The sequence below is a fragment of the Oncorhynchus mykiss genome, chromosome 3 (assembly GCF_013265735.2).
Source record: "Oncorhynchus mykiss isolate Arlee chromosome 3, USDA_OmykA_1.1, whole genome shotgun sequence".
In the NCBI taxonomy this organism is placed as follows: domain Eukaryota; kingdom Metazoa; phylum Chordata; class Actinopteri; order Salmoniformes; family Salmonidae; genus Oncorhynchus; species Oncorhynchus mykiss.
Window position 1 is genome coordinate 15,512,121 of NC_048567.1, and position 14,819 is coordinate 15,526,939.

The 14,819-nt window shown below is 44.9% G+C and overlaps 1 long non-coding RNA gene across 2 annotated transcripts; it reads right to left on the minus strand.

Moving 5' to 3' along the window:
- Positions 1 to 4,078: 4,078 nt before the first annotated feature.
- On the minus strand, positions 4,079 to 13,688 carry LOC110512370. 2 transcript variants are annotated; one of them, XR_005041211.1, is made up of 6 exons: positions 13,450 to 13,688; positions 13,119 to 13,226; positions 7,899 to 7,969; positions 6,337 to 6,411; positions 5,299 to 6,137; positions 4,079 to 4,875 (listed from the first exon to the last, which is right to left on the minus strand). It is a non-coding gene; the product is annotated as an uncharacterized LOC110512370 (long non-coding RNA). The 2 variants fall into 2 exon arrangements; XR_005041210.1 differs by having other exon boundaries at positions 13,119 to 13,688.
- Between the last annotated feature and the right edge of the window lie 1,131 nt (positions 13,689 to 14,819).

The following is a 14,819-nucleotide window of genomic DNA, read 5'->3' on the forward strand; positions in this document are numbered from 1 at the left end:
TCACCAGTGCGCCTTCACAGCCCAGTGTGTCCTGTGCCAGCTTCCCGCACTTGCCGGGCTGGAGTGAGCATCCAGGGTTGTGCCAGCTCTGCACTCTAGACCTCCAGTGCGCATCCACAGTCCAGTACGTCCTGTGCCTCTTCCCCGCACTCACACTGAGGTGCGTGCCATCAGCCCAGTACCACCAGTGCCGGCACCACGCATCAGGCCTCCAGTTCGCCTCCACAGTCCAGTACGTCCTGTGCCTCGTCCCCGTACTCGCCCTGAGGTGCGTGTCACCAGCTCGGTACCACCAATGCCGGCACCACACATCAGGCATCCAGTGCGCCTCCACAGTCCAGAGCTTCCGCTGACAGTTCCCAGTCCAGAGCTTCCGCCGACAGTTCCCGGTCCGGAACCTCCAACGACGGTCCGCGGTCCGGAGCCTCCAGCGAGACGGTCCGCGGTCCGGAGCCTCCAGCGAGACGGTCCGCGGTCCGGAGCCTCCAGCGAGACGGTCCGCGGTCCGGAGCCAACAGCAGGGGTTCTCAGTCCAGTTCTCACTCCAGCGACGGTCCGCGGTCCGGAGCCTCCAGCGACGGTCCGGAACCTCCAGCGACGGTCTGCGGTCCGGAGCCTCCAGTGGCGGTCCAGAGCCAACAGCAGGGGTTCTCAGTCCAGTTCTCACTCCAGCGACGGTCCGCTGTCCGGAGCCTCCAGCGACGGTCTGCTGTCCGGAGCCTCCAGCAACGGTCCGGAGCCTCCAGCGACGGTCTGCTGTCCGGAGCCTCCAGCAACGGTCCGGAACCTCCAGCGATGGTCTGCGGTCCGGAGCCTTCAGTGGCGGTCCAGAGCCAACAGCAGGGGTTCTCAGTCCAGAGCCAACAGCAGGGGTTCTCAGTCCAAAGCCAACAGCAGGGGTTCTCAGTCCAGAGCCTCCTGCGACGATATACGGTCCGGTTCCTCCGGCGACGATCCACGGTCCGGTGCCTCCAGCGATGATCTCCGCACCAGAGCCACCATGGAGGAAGACGTCGGATCTGCGAGCGGAGTGGGTACTTTGTCCTGCACCGGAACTGCCCCCGACAGTAGATGCCTACCCGGACCCTCCCCTATTGAGTCAGGTTTTGGGGTCGGAGTCCGCACCTTTGAAGGGGTGGGGGGGGGGGGGGGGGGGTACTGTCACGCCCTGACTTGACTGTAAGCTGTTTATTCTCTGTTGGTTGGGGCGTGATTGTGACTAGGGTGGGTCATCTAGGTTTTTTGTATATCTATGTTGGCCTGATATGGCTCCCAATCAGAGACAGCTGTTTATCATTGTCTCTGATTGGGGATCATATTTAGGTAGCCATTTCCTCATTTTTGCTTGTGTGATCTTGTCTACATGTAGTTGCCTGAGTGCACACCAGTAGCTTCATGTTTCGTTTGTGCTTTATTGTTTTTGTTTTGGTGAGTTTCAGTTTTATTAAAATATGTGGAACTATATTCACGCTGCGCCTTGGTCTAATCATTATGACAAACGTGACACTTGTTAATTAACAAACTATAGTTTTGGCAAGTCTGTTAGGACATCTACTTTGTGCATGACACAAGTCATTTTTCCAACAATTGTTTACAGACACTTCACTGTATCACAATTCCAGTGGGTCCGACGTTTACATACACTATGTTGATTGTGCCTTTATACATCTTGGAAAATTCCAGAAAATGATGTCATGGCTTTAGAAGCTTCTGATAGGCTAATTGACATCATTTGAGTCAATTTGAGGTGTACCTGTGGATGTATTTCAAGGCCTACCTTCAAACTCAGTGCCTCTTTGCTTGACATGTGAAAATAAAAAAAAATCAGTCAAGAACTCAGAAAAAAAAATTGTAGACCTCCAAGTCTGGTTCATCCTTTGGAGCAATTTCCAAATGCCTCAAGGTACCACGTTCATCTGTACAAACAATAGTATGGAGGTATAAACACCATGGGATCCCGCAGCCATCATACCGCTCAGGATGGAGACGCGTTCTGTCTCCTAGAGTGAAACGTGCTTTGGTGCGAAAAGTGCAAATCAATCCCAGAACAACAGCAAAGTACCTTGTGAAGCTACTGGAGGAAACAGGTACAAAAGTACAGTATCTATATCCACAGTAAAACAAGTCTTATATCGACATAGCCTGAAAGGCAACTCAGGCAGGAAGAAGCCACTGCTCTAAAACCGCCATAAAAAACCCAGACTGCGGTTTGCAACTGCACATCGGAACAAAGATCATACTTTTTGGAGAAATGTCCTCTGGTCTGATGAAACAAAAATATAACTGTTTGGCCATAATGGAAAAAGGGAGAGGCTTGCAAGCCGAAGAACACCATCCCAACCGTGAAGCACGGGGATGGCAGCATCATGTTGTGTGGGTGCTTTGCTGCAGGAGGGACTTGTGCACTTCACAAAATAGATGGCAAAATGAGGGTGGAAAATTATATTGAAGCAACATCTCAAGACATCAGTCAAGAAGTTAAAGCTTGGTCACAAAATGGGTCTTCCAAATGGACAATGACCCCAAGCATACTTCCAAAGTTGTGGCAAAATGTCATAAGGACAACAAAGTCAAGGTATTGGAGTGACCATCACAAGCCCTGACCTCAATCCTATAGAAGATTTGTGGGCAGAACTGAAAAAGCGTGTGTGCAAGCTAGGAGGCCTACAAACCTGACTCAGTTACACCAGCTCTGTCAGGAGGAATGGGACAAAATTCACCCAACTTATTGTGGGAAGGTTACTCGAAACATTTGACCCAAGTTAAACAATTTAAAGACAACACTACCAAATACTTATTGAGTGTATGTAAACTTCTGACCCACTGGGAATGTGATGAAAGAAATACAAGCTGAAATAAATAATTCTCTCTACTATTATTCTGACATTTAACATTCTTAAAATAAAGTGGTGATCCTAACTGACCTAAAGCAGGGAATTTTACTAGGATTAAATGTCAGGAATTGTGAAAAATGAGTTTAAACCTATTAGGCTAAGTTGTAAACTTCCGACTTCATCTGTCCATATGTTAAACCTGCTGGCCGATAGCTTGTTGGTCTCATTGGGTTCTTCCCTGGATTCCGGATTGGGTACCTCTACTGCTTCCTTCCTACTCCTCACCAACGCTCCACACTCCTCCATCCAGCATGGGACTGCTTTCTTACTCCCTGAACTCTTAGGATTAGCAACAGTAGCTGCCCCCACTAATGCTGTTCTCATCCAGTTATTCAAACTATCCACATCTCCTCTCATATCCACCTGAGTCATCACCATCAAACTGATCCCACTTTGCCCTTCCAAACACCCACCTGCCTACTCCATCCTTAGACACTTCCTCCTCCCTCCGGCCTATTGTATATACTATGGGGTAATGTTCACTCCCTACTGTCGACTCTGGTCGCGATGGTCCGGAACTCCAGGACAGTCCTAGATCCCTGGTGTACTCGTAGTAGGCGCTCACCCTCTTCTCGGTCCTCCACAGGATGATCGAACACCAAACGGAAGAGGAGGGTGAAGTGCTCATAGGATTCGACTTCGGGTCCGCCCGTCTCCCAGACCGTGGCACCACAGTTCAGGGCCCATCTGGTCAGTGCCGAGATGATGTGGCAACCCTGTCTCTCTCGGAGATAGCATCGGCGTAGCGAGCGAGGTAGAGGTCGATGACGCGCCGTCAAATTGCTCTGGGAGGGACAGGGGTATTCCACAAACCGGCTTAGATGGAACGAAGGCAGGTAGTGGTGGTGTGGAGGCTGGTGTCTGGGTTCACAGTCTAGCTCTGAGGGTGATGTGTCAGAGGGTATCCTTTTGAACTGCTATCACCAGGGTTGTATTCTTTATCTAAGTTACAATGCAAATTCCCATAAAATTAAAAGTTCCTATTGGTAACCTTTTCCTGTTGGGTCAACATACGGCTTTATAAAACAAATATACTTAAGGTGGTGATGAAGGAGTAAGTGTGTTGTATTTGTATATGTACCTTCTGTGGGTGGCTCAAGGTTAGTCAAACATGTCTTGTTCCAACAGCTTGTAACAACTATTGGTTGATATCCTGGTTGAATAGTTGCTTTTCAAAATGCCTGTGTTGCAGCAACGGTATATCATTAATGTAATGAACTGTCTCACAGAGTGACTCCAAGCACCATGTAATAACGTGAAATATTTCTGTAATATGCCCCAGACGTTGCAGTTACATCCACAACGTCATGTAGCATCAACTTTTACAACCAGCCCAACTGTAAGGTGGATAGTACTTTTCCCAGTTGTTGTTACCAGGCCACATTTGACAGTAACATTGGACAAAATGTACAGTACCAGTCAAATGTTTGGACACACCAACTCATTCAAAGGTTTTTCTTTATTTGTACTATTTTCTACATTGTAGCATAATAGTGAAGACATCAAAACTATGAAATAACACTTGATGAAATCATGCCGTAATCAAAAAAAGTGTTAAACAAATCTAAATGTATATTTGAGACTCTTCAAAGCAGCCACTCTTCACCTTCATGACAGCTCTGCATCCCCAAAGAAAACAAAATAGTCTGGATTACATAGGGCTGCAGAGAGTAGCAAAGTCTACTGCTAGCAGTACTCTATAATACATTACCAATAGGGAGTGGAAATATTTCAGAAGGCAGCAACACACACACCTATATTTGTGACATTGAAACAGTCCTGTAAGCTTAGACTTTTATAACTAATTTTTGTTCATGATGTATCAAGTCTCTGTTTCATGAGCCTCATCTTGTCCTGTTGTATAGTCATGTGGGATCAGCTGGTGTTGGTGTGTTTCAGACGTCTGAAGCTGCTAAGAGAACTATCCCTAATAATACCAAAGCCGGTCTGCCCCCGGTTGCAAGAGGCAGCTCACAGCATTCTGTTGAAGAGGAGGAGAAGAGAGAAAGAGACCGGCTTTCAGCTTCACATCCCAAAGACCTGTTCCTCTAGTAGTACTGCCTGGTCACTGAACCTTTCATTGAGGGCATTGTAAACAGCTCCTGTCATGGAAAGTTGCACTCTGCAATGGTGTTATTCTTGCATGCAGTACATCTATACACAATGCTCATATGACTCATTTGCCCTCAAAGTGAAATGTCAAATCCATATTTAGTTAGGATGGGTGTTTGACTACAAATTTTGTCTAGAATTCATACATTGCAGAATTTGTGTAAGAGTAATCTCTATTCAGGGGTTAGCCATTAGTGATTATGAAATGGTTTAATATTTCATCACTAAATCAGTGAACCATGCTTGGTCACATTGCTCTACCCTTAAACCTGTTGGTAGGTCGCACCTTTACCTGGGAGTGGGTGGAGGGTGAGCGAGCGGGTGAAGCTTTGATTGAGATCCTCCAGTCTCATTTCAGCAATGATGGTGAGTGTACTGTTTGGCCTGACCTCCATGGAGCTGTGGACCTCATAGCGCCCCCTGCTTTCCAGACCGATTTAGCAGTGGCTCTAATTGTAGATGTCTCCTCCAATGGAGTCTGTCCACCACACATCAGGCTGGGGGAAACCCTGGGAGGAGGTGAGGGTGATGATGAAGCTGTCACAGGATGACTGTATAGACAGCTGAGCTGTGGATTCTTGAAGGGGGCCAGGGGTAAACAGAAACAACAATACTCATATTCAACTCTTAACAAAGGAGAATTCTGACTGCAAAGGGCTTTAGGCAAGTAGATAACTAAGTTGATTTTGCGCAGATAGTTTAATACTTTTATGTCTATTTATCCCCCATACATGCAAGATTCCTAAAAAATCTGAAAGGACAAAAATACATACTTTCTAACATCTCACTAAAAGTATTAGGTTTTCCAGGGTGCTAGCCTGTTCATCTGTCACATCACAAGTGTTTTTGCCCTGGTCACTCGGCTGCACACCACTCAGTCTAAGTGAGACATTTCCCACAGCGAGCTGGTCTTCAAACAGATGAGTCCATCCTTTGTAAACAACACTCTGTCCAGCTGATCTCTTCCATGGTAATAGCTGTGGACCACCACTGATTCTGCATGCTGCCAGTTGACAATCAGGTGGTTGAGGTTCAGGTTTTTAGAAGAAGACAAAGAGCATCTAAGGGTGATGTCACTGCCCGGAGCTGCCGCTCCCATAAGTGAAATAGGCAACTGAACCTCAATAATGACTAAGGAAGGAGACAGACAATACAGCCATAGATTAGGGAGAAACTTAAATTATCTTGTATTTGATCACCAAAGATACTGTGATACTTTTGTGCTTCATAGTGACGGATGTTGTAAAACCAGCATTCTAAATGATGCTTTACTAAATGTTAGTATACAAATGAACACATGATAAGAAGATGATATATGATAAGTAGCTACCTGAGAAAAGCAATGAAGTCAGAAGAAGCTGTGAGATGACAATTGTCTTTTCATCCCACATGCTTTTGAGTGGACCTGTAAAAAGAAAGCTTATATGTGGAAAAACAATGGGGATCACATCCATATATTGAAAATACTATATGCCTTGTGTTACAACATGCAAGTATATACTTGTCTCGGCCAGATGTACCAAGAGTCATGATAACTGATGAAGTAGGCCTAGTTCCACTTTATCAGTTATATGTGGGTGAAACGTGTCAAGAGGTGGGTTAACTACAGCCTTTTTCACATTGGCAGTTTGAAGTGACTCAAATCCAATTTTTTTGCATATCCAATTAGAACCTGCGCTTTTTTATGCAGTCTGAACTGCCTTAAAGCACATGCAATCAGATATGTCAAGCCACATTTCAAACCAGCATCGTAGATTGTTTGAAGTCAGATACAAATCTGATTCCTGGCCATTCGACTCTAAATACAACATTGTGATAGCTTCTAGCCTACCTACATCTTCTTTTTTATTTAACCCCCTTTTTCTCCCCAATTTCCTGATATCCAATTGCAATCCAATTATGATCTTGTCTCATCGCTGCAACTCCCCAACGGGCTCGGAGAGGCAATGGTCGAGTAATGTGTCCCCCGAAACATGACCCACCAAGCCGTGCTTCTTTAAACCCGCCCGCTTAATCCAGAAGCCAACCGCACCAATGTGTCGGAGGAAACAGTGTTCAACTGACGACCGAAGTCACCCTGCAGGTGCCCGGCCCATCACAAGGAGTCACTAGATTGAGATGAGCCACGTAAAGCCCCCCCCCCTGGCCAAACCCTCCACCAACCCAGATGACGCCAATATCCAGCAACTTCGCACAGCCATTGAAGAGGAGTGGGACAACATTCCACAGGCCACAATAAACAACCTGATCAGCTCTATGCGAAGGAGATGTGTCGCGCTGCATTAGGTAAATGGTGGTCACACAAGATATGACTGGTTTTCTGATCAACGCCCCTACCTTTCTTTTTAGTTGTCTGACCAACATATGCATATCAGTATTCCCAGTCAAGTGAAATCCATAGATTAGGTCCTAATGCATTTATTTCAATTAACTGATTTCCTTATATGAACTGTAACTCAGTACAATCTTTGAAATTGTGGCATTTATATTTTTGTTCAGTATAATTTGTATCCCAGATTTACTTTCACTATGTTACGTCTAGTCTATGACACCAGGCTGCATGGTGGCCCAACACCATATTAAGACACTTTATAATGGTCTTTCCATTATTCCGGCAGTTACCTGTATCCAAACTTTGGGTTTTGTAACTTAACTTTATCTTTAAAATATCATCACTGAGTGCAATCAGAGCCCATGTGAGCTGAATTAAAATGGAATAGCATGGCTTACTTAAAGAGATTAAATATATCATTTAAAGATGGATATATACTAGTGTGGGCATCATCCCGTTATAATGATGTCAGATGAGTTTACCTAAACTGCAGCGCAATATCTGACACACCCTGCATGTTTACACTTGATACAATTATGGAATATGATAGCTATAGCTACCTGAGAAATTCGGTGAAGCCAAACAAAGCTTTGAGATGACTTGTCTTCATCCTACATGCTTTTGAGTAGACCTGTAAAAAGAAAGCTTCAATGTGAAAAACAATGTGAGGGATCACATCCATATTTTCAACTAAATACTATATGCTTTGAGTTAAACATGACTACTTGTCTCAGGCTGACATCAATTTCATGATAACTTCATTTCATTGATAAATCGATTGCGCAACCAGGGGAGGAAAGACCTTGGACCATTGTTACTCTAACTTCCGCGACGCATATAAGGCCCTGCCCCGCCCCCCTTTCGGAAAAGCTGACCACGACTCCATTTTGTTGATCCCTGCCTACAGACAGAAACTAAAACAAGAGGCTCCCACGCTGAGGTCTGTCCAACGCTGGTCCGACCAAGCTGACTCCACACTCCAAGACTGCTTCCATCACGTGGACTGGGAGATGTTTCGTATTGCGTCAGATAACAACATTGACGAATACGCTGATTCGGTGTGCGAGTTCATTAGAACGTGCGTTGAAGATGTCGTTCCCATAGCAACGATTAAAACATTCCCTAACCAGAAACCGTGGATTGATGGCAGCATTCGTGTGAAACTGAAAGCGCGAACCACTGCTTTTAATCAGGGCAAGGTGTCTGGTAACATGACCGAATACAAACAGTGCAGCTATTCCCTCCGCAAGGCTATCAAACAAGCTAAGCGCCAGTACAGAGACAAAGTAGAATCTCAATTCAATGGCTCAGACACAAGAGGCATGTGGCAGGGTCTACAGTCAATCACGGACTACAGGAAGAAACCCAGCCCAGTCACGGACCAGGATGTCTTGCTCCCAGGCAGACTAAATAACTTTTTTGCCCGCTTTGAGGACAATACAGTGCCACTGACACGGCCTGCAACGAAAACATGCGGTCTCTCCTTCACTGCAGCCGAGGTGAGTAAGACATTTAAACGTGTTAACCCTCGCAAGGCTGCAGGCCCAGATGGCATCCCCAGCCGCGCCCTCAGAGCATGCGCAGACCAGCTGGCCGGTGTGTTTACGGACATATTCAATCAATCCCTATACCAGTCTGCTGTTCCCACATGCTTCAAGAGGGCCACCATTGTTCCTGTTCCCAAGAAAGCTAAGGTAACTGAGCTAAATGACTACCGCCCCGTAGCACTCACATCCGTCATCATGAAGTGCTTTGAGAGACTAGTCAAGGACCATATCACCTCCACCCTACCTGACACCCTAGACCCACTCCAATTTGCTTACCGCCCAAATAGGTCCACAGACGATGCAATCTCAACCACACTGCACACTGCCCTAACCCATCTGGACAAGAGGAATACCTATGTGAGAATGCTGTTCATCGACTACAGCTCGGCATTCAACACCATAGTACCCTCCAAGCTCGTCATCAAGCTCGAGACCCTGGGTCTCGACCCCGCCCTGTGCAACTGGGTACTGGACTTCCTGACGGGCCGCCCCCAGGTGGTGAGGGTAGGCAACAACATCTCCTCCCCGCTGATCCTCAACACTGGGGCCCCACAAGGTTGCGTTCTGAGCCCTCTCCTGTACTCCCTGTTCACCCACGACTGCGTGGCCACGCACGCCTCCAACTCAATCACCAAGTTTGCGGACGACACAACAGTGGTAGGCTTGATTACCAACAACGATGAGACGGCCTACAGGGAGGAGGTGAGGGCCCTCGGAGTGTGGTGTCAGGAAAACAACCTCACACTCAACGTCAACAAAACTAAGGAGATGATTGTGGACTTCAGGAAACAGCAGAGGGAACACCCCCCTATCCACATCGATGGAACAGTAGTGGAGAGGGTAGCAAGTTTTAAGTTCCTCGGCATACACATCACAGACAAACTGAATTGGTCCACTCACACAGACAGCATCGTGAAGAAGGCGCAGCAGCGCCTCTTCAACCTCAGGAGGCTGAAGAAATTCGGCTTGTCACCAAAAGCACTCACAAACTTCTACAGATGCACAATCGAGAGCATCCTGGCGGGCTGTATCACCGCCTGGTATGGCAACTGCACCGCCCTCAACCGTAAGGCTCTCCAGAGGGTAGTGAGGTCTGCACAACGCATCACCGGGGGCAAACTACCTGCCCTCCAGGACACCTACACCACCCGATGTCACAGGAAGGCCATAAAGATCATCAAGGACATCAACCACCCGAGCCACTGCCTGTTCACCCCGCTATCATCCAGAAGGCGAGGTCAGTACAGGTGCATCAAAGCTGGGACCGAGAGACTGAAAAACAGCTTCTATCTCAAGGCCATCAGACTGTTAAACAGCCACCACTAACACTGAGTGGCTGCTGCCAACACACTGACACTGACTCAACTCCAGCCACTTTAATAATGGGAATTGATGGGAAATGATGTAAATATATCACTAGCCACTTTAAACAATGCTACCTTATATAAATGTTACTTACCCTACATTATTCATCTCATATGCATACGTATATACTGTACTCTATATCATCGATGGTATCCTTATGTAATACATGTATCACTAGCCACTTTATACTATACTATGCCACTTTGTTTACATACTCATCTCATTTGTACATACTGTACCCGATACCATCTACTGTATCTTGCCTATGCTGCTCTGTACCATCACTCATTCATATATCCTTATGTACATATTCTTTATCCCCTTACACTGTGTACAAGACAGTAGTTTTGGAATTGTTAGTTAGATTACTTGTTATTACTGCATTGTCGGAACTAGAAGCACAAGCATTTCGCTACACTCGCATTAACATCTGCTAACCATGTGTATGTGACAAATAAAATTTGATTTGATTTGATTTTATTAGTTTGCGTTGCGGGTGAAATGAAATAATGTTACAAAGACATTGGCTAACTAACTACAAGAAGCAGAAACCCCACAAAGGTTAAATATGATCATGATATACATTTTAATGCCTTTCATACGCGCATAGACTACATCATCCAGTACATATATATAACATAGAGGACAGGTGATTTTCGAGAAAAAATGTATTGTGTTCGCATTCTTCATTGCTCTTCATTGGGCTGCTTCTTCTTCGGTGGGGTTTATCGACAGTTGGCATCCAACGTTATGGTGCATTATTGCCACCTACCTAAATCCTACCTGCCAGCCCTGTTGCTCTTAAAAAAAGATAACAAAATATTTGCGACGATATCCAATAACGTTCTACTCAATATACTCTTTAAACTAATTGCCTGTATCCCCTTCTCCCTCATACTAGATCTCCACCTCTCGTTTCCGAGTGGCGCAGCAATCTAAGGCACTGCATCTCTGTGCTAGAGGCATCACTACAGACCCTGGTTTGATCCCGGGCTGTATCACAACCGGCCGTGATCGGGAGTCCCATAGGGCTGTGCACAATTAGGGGAGGATTTGGCCATCATTGTAAAATAAGAATTGGTTCTTAACTGACTTGCCTCTGTTTCCTGGCAATAATCACACTTTCCTAACACATTTAAGGTCTTATTCAACTGGCTGTGTCCCATCCTTAATCTTGTAAAAAAAAAGCCTCCTCTCTTCTGTCCCTTCCTTTCTGTCCCTTCCCACCCCCGACTTTCCTCTGTCCTTGAAATAAATGCCTGCCCTTAATATCTCTATTCCACTGATCCTGTAATTTTCATCATAGGTACACATCAACTATGACAGACAAAATGAGAAAAAAAATCCAGAAAATCACATTGTATAATTTTTTTAATGAATTTATTTGCAAATTATGGTGGAAAATAAGTATTTGGTCAATAACAAAAGTTTATCTCAATACTTTGTTATATACCCTTTTTTGGCAATGACAGAGGTCAAACGTTTTCTGTAAGTCTTCACAAGGTTTTCACACACTTTTACTGGTATTTTGGCCCATTCCTCCATGCAGATCTCCTCTAGAGCAGTGATGTTTTGGGGATGTTGCTGGGCAACACGGACTTTCAACTCCCTCCAAAGATTTTCTATGGGGTTGAGATCTGGAGACTGGCTAGGCCACTACAGGACCTTGAAATGCTTCTTACGAAGCCACTCCTTTGTTGCCCGGGCGGTGTGTTTGGGATCATTGTCATGCTGAAAGACCAAGCCACGTTTCATCTTCAATGCCCTTGCTGATGGAAGGAGGTTTTCACTCAAAATCTCACGATACATGGCCCCATTCATTCTTTCCTTTACACGGATCAGTCGTCCTGGTCCCTTTGCAGAAAAACAGCCCCAAAGCATGATGTTTCCACCCCCATGCTTCACAGTAGGTATGGTGTTCTTTGGATGCAACTCAGCATTCTTTGTCCTCCAAACACGACGAGTTGAGTTTTTACCAAAAAGTTATATTTTGGATTCATCTGACCATTTGACATTCTCCCAATCTTCTTCTGGATCATCCAAATGCTCTCTAGCAAACTTCAGACGGGCCTGGACATGTACTGGCTTAAGCAGGGGGACACGTCTGGCACTGCAGGATTTGAGTCCCTGGCGGCGTAGTGTGTTACTGATGGTAGGCTTTGTTACTTTGGTCCCAGCTCTCTGCAGGTCATCCACTAGGTCCTCCCGTGTGGTTCTGGGATTTTTGTGATCATTTTGACCCCACGGGGTGAGATCTTGCGTGGAGCCCCAGATCGAGGGAGATTATCAGTGGTCTTGTATGTCTTCCATTTCCTAATAATTGCTCCCACAGTTGATTTCTTCAAACCAAGCTGCTTACCTATTGCAGATTCAGTCTTCCCAGCCTGGTGCAGGTCTACAATTTTGTTTCTGGTGTCCTTTGACAGCTCTTTGGTCTTGGCCATAGGGGAGTTTGGAGTGTGACTGTTTGAGGTTGTGGACAGGTGTCTTTTATACTGATAACAAGTTCAAACAGGTGTCATTAATACAGGTAACGAGTGGAGGACATAGGAGCCTCTTAAAACCTCTTGCGGATAGGGAGACGCTAGCATCTCAACTGGCCAATTGCCTGGGGAAATGCGGAGCTCCAGATTCAAATAAAACGCTATAAAATTCAAACTTTCATTAATTCACACATGTAAGATACTCAATTAAAGCTACACTTGTTGTGAATCCAGCCAACATGTCAGATTTTAAAAATGCTTTTCGGCGAAAGCATAAGAAGCTATTATCTGATAGCATGCACCCATCTGAACCAGTAGTAAACAAAAGAGCTAGCGTAGCAGTCGCTACACAAAACGCTGAAATAAAATATAAAATATGCATTACCTTTGAGCTTCTTTTGTTGGCACTCCAATATGTCCCATAAACATCACAATTGGTCCTTTTGTACGATTAATTCCTTCCATATATGTTGAAAATGTCCATTGATAAAGCCTGTTTGATCCAGAAAAAAACAGCTTAGAAAAACGCAAATTCACTACAAAATATTTCAAAAGTTGCCTATAAACTTTGCCAAAATATTTCAAACTACTTTTGTAATACAACATTGGGTATTTTTAAACGTTAATAAATTGATCAAATTGTAGACGGGGCAATCTGTATTCAATACATGAACGAAAAGAAAAAAGCTCTGCTCTACACATCTTGTGCAACTCACAAAAGGGTCCCCCGTTCCGAGTTGGCCTACTTCCTGCTAAGACAAATAAATAACCTCAGCCATATTCCAAACACTGGCAATATCGTGTGGAAGATATAGGAACTGAAAGTATATTTCTATTAAATTTCCAATGGCAAAGACAATATAGGGAAGAGAGATGGGAGGAAAAAAAAATTCTGAACAGTTAGTCCTCTGGGTTTTGCCTGCTAGATAAGTTCTGTTATACTCACAGACATGATTCAAACAGTTTTAGAAACGTCAGAGTGTTTTCTATCAAAATCTATGAATAATGTGCATATCTTATATTCTTGGCACGAGTAGCAGGAAGTTGAAATTGGGCATGCTATTTATCCAAAAGTGAAAATGCTGCCCCCTATCCCAAAGAGGTTAAAGAAGAAGTTACAGGTCTGTGAGAGCCAGAAATATTGCTTGTTTGTAGGTGACCAAATACTTATTTTCCACCATAATTTGCAAATACATTCATTAAAAATCCTACAATGTGATTTTTTTTCTCATTTGTCTGTTATAGTTGAAGTGTACCTATGGTGAAAATTACAGGCCTCTCTCATCTTTTTTAAGTGGGAGAACTTGCACAATTGGTGGCTGACTAAATACTTTTTTGCCCCACTGTAAGTAAAGAAATAAAAAACAACAGTAAATAGACAGTGAAAAATAACAGTAGCAAATTGCTGTGTCCTCACATCCTCCACCCACTCTGCAGCCAAGAGTATGGCCAGCAACTCCATTGTGTATACACTATTTACCAAGAGTTTTTATCTATATTTTCCATGGCTGTCTATTTACCACTACAAACCGATGCTGGCACTAAGACGGCACTCAACGAGCTGTATAGGGCCATAAGCAAACAGGAAAATGCTCATCCAGAGGCGGCACTCCTAGTGGCTGGGGACTTGGATGCAGGGAAACTTAAATCCATTTTACATCATTTCTACCAGCATGTTCAATGTGCAACCAGAGGGGAAAAAATCTAGACCACCTTTACTCCACACACAGAGATGCGTACAAAGCTCTCCCTTGCCCTACATTTGGAAAATCTGACCATAACTCTATCCTCTTTTCCTGCTTACAACCAAAAACTAAAGCAGGAAGTACCAGTGATTCACTCAATAAGGAAGTGGTCAGAGGACGCAGGTGCTAAGCTACAGGACTGTTTTACCAGCACAGCCTTGAATATGTTCCGGGATTCTTCCGATGGCATTGAGGAGTACATCACATCAGTCACTGGTTTCATCAATAAGTGCATCGATGACGTCGTCCCCACAGTGACCATACGTACATACCCAAACCAGAAGCCATGGATTACAGGTAACACCCACACTGAACTAAAGGGTAGAGCTGCCGCTTTCAAG